A 2,417-nucleotide genomic window follows, 5' to 3' on the forward strand; every position below is an offset into this window, starting at 1 on the left:
AAACAGATATATGTGAGATTAGGGAAAGAGAGAATCACACAAACAGATTTATACTGGTTCACTCTTACACCAAGAGCTATATCTAGTCCCCATAAACCACTGGGTAATCCACTATGCAATCAAAACCAGATTACAAACATCACACACCAAAGTAGGGAATAGAATACACCTGGGTATTACAAAGCTTACAGTAATCAATGAAGGAGGGAATAGAATACACCTGGGTATTACAAAGCTTAAAGTTCAGAATTACAACCCAATCCTATTCCACACACTTAAGAATGATCCAAAGCTCTTTCAAATCTTGGAAAAACTCTTTTGATAAACTCTTTCTCTTACTCCAAGATTAGGAGCGTAAAGCCACCTTTATATAGACCAACCAAGTGGTCAAAAGCATTTAATAAAGGAGCCAAGTTAGTTAGGATCATTTAAAACATATTAAAACCACTTGACAAAATTATGTTAAGGTTTTCAGAAAAACAATCGATTGTTTTGTCGAAACAATCGGTTGAATTCACTTGACAGCAAAGTCAAGCTTTTCAAAAACTACCAAGGTAAAACAACCTGTTGTTTCAAAACACAACCGGTTGAAATTTCAATAACATTTTAGAAAACTCATATTTTCAAAAGGTTAAAGATTCAAATGAACTTGGATCATCTTAAGGAGTGAATTAACAAGTTCCAAACAATTAGACAACACACACACACCCAGGAGCAAGGTCTTCAAGCTTTCCTCTTGGATTTGGAGACATCAAAGCATCTTGTTCAACAACTCATTCTAACATAATGTTATGATATCAACTTTCAATGTGTTTTTCCACGTGCTTGTACTTCGAATAATTTTTCCTTCTGAATATCTTTTCTTTTGTACATCCTTGATGTTGTTGGATAATCATTTGCATGATTCATATTTGTCAGCTTCATCTCTTTCCTATCATACACTGAGAAAGGAAACTTATACTTCCAACTTTGTGCACGTCTCAGAGTCCCCTTAATAATTTTTGGGAACAAAATGAGTAGCAATGAACAATATAATTTGTAACTAAATTGTGGGTATCACTGAAACAGTATTTTGAATATATGTGAATTATATTAAATTTCCATGCTTAGATATTTCTTAGTTAATTATGTTTTCATAAAATTTCCAAATTTAACATTGAATTGGAATGTTGAAGCCTAATTAAATTTAACTCAGATATCATGTCATTAATTATATTTTGTAAAACCTTTAATATAGAAACAATTCAAACTTTGTTTTTGGAAAGCTTTTACAGTGATATACTTTAATCAAATTTTTTCTAAAACATTTATTTCTTAAATCTTAATTAAAAATAATGTTTTCTATAATTTAGAAATGCCAAATAAGATTTGTTAAACATAAATGCAGTTTCATAAAACATTCCAAGAATGTAAATGATTAAGCATGGACACTTCTTTGTTTATCGCATTCTATATGACGATTAGACGATGCTTGTATCATTTGATGTGTATAGTTTTCAACGTGTTTTTTATGCTAAGTGTATGCACCTGTTTTGTTGTTGTTCAAGAGGTTTCGTCTAATGTGAGCTTTTAAAGTGTCCATCAATATTTGGTCGTCTGATATGATCATTCTAAGATCTATCGTCTTATCCTTCATCTAATGTGTTCTCTCTTCGAGCATCATCTGATACATTCTTTCAAGTGTTTTGTCTTATGTGATGTTATTACATTTGATGCCCTTTTCTCCATATCGGTCTTTCTTAATATGTTCTCTTCGATGCTTGTCTCTTCAATGTGTACATTGTTTCGTCTAACAACCTTTTCTCTTGTTGTATCATGTACTGAGTGATGGTGTGTGCCTTCATTCTGAATTGTATCCTTGGACTTTTTAGAGGATTTGCGGAAGCTTGATGTATGGAATGGAACAAGGATGGCTCCAATAGAGCTAGTGATTCCTTAAAGGTGCATGAAGAATATGGAGAGTGATTGGTTGAGTCATATCACTTGGAGAGGTGAAGAAGAAGACCAAAGGTGTTTATCCTAAAGAGGTTTAGACAAGAGAGTGAGTAGGCTAACAACTTGGCAGCATAACACTCTAAAATTGATCTTATTAATTCATGAGCCAAGCACCTTAATTTATAGGAGAGAGGGATGAACATTTTGGAGCCAAAATTTAAAAATTCAATATAAAACTCTCCAATGAGAATGTGTCATGTGGACTCATGCTTTCCATGTTTAGCTCACACCTTCCATGCTAAATCCTATCCACTCCTAGGCCGCCATGTGGATGTCCATGTGCTCCATGCCACCAGGTAATTTTCGTCTAATATATCCCAGACGTTTTAAGGTTATATTAGGCTCAAAGAAGCTCAATTGTTACCCTAACTAGTCACTTTTAACCCTGACTAGACCTATTTTACTATTGGCCCAAATACAAG

Source organism: Phaseolus vulgaris, chromosome 2 (assembly GCF_051622355.1).
Source record: "Phaseolus vulgaris cultivar YP4 chromosome 2, ASM5162235v1, whole genome shotgun sequence".
NCBI lineage: Eukaryota > Viridiplantae > Streptophyta > Magnoliopsida > Fabales > Fabaceae > Phaseolus > Phaseolus vulgaris.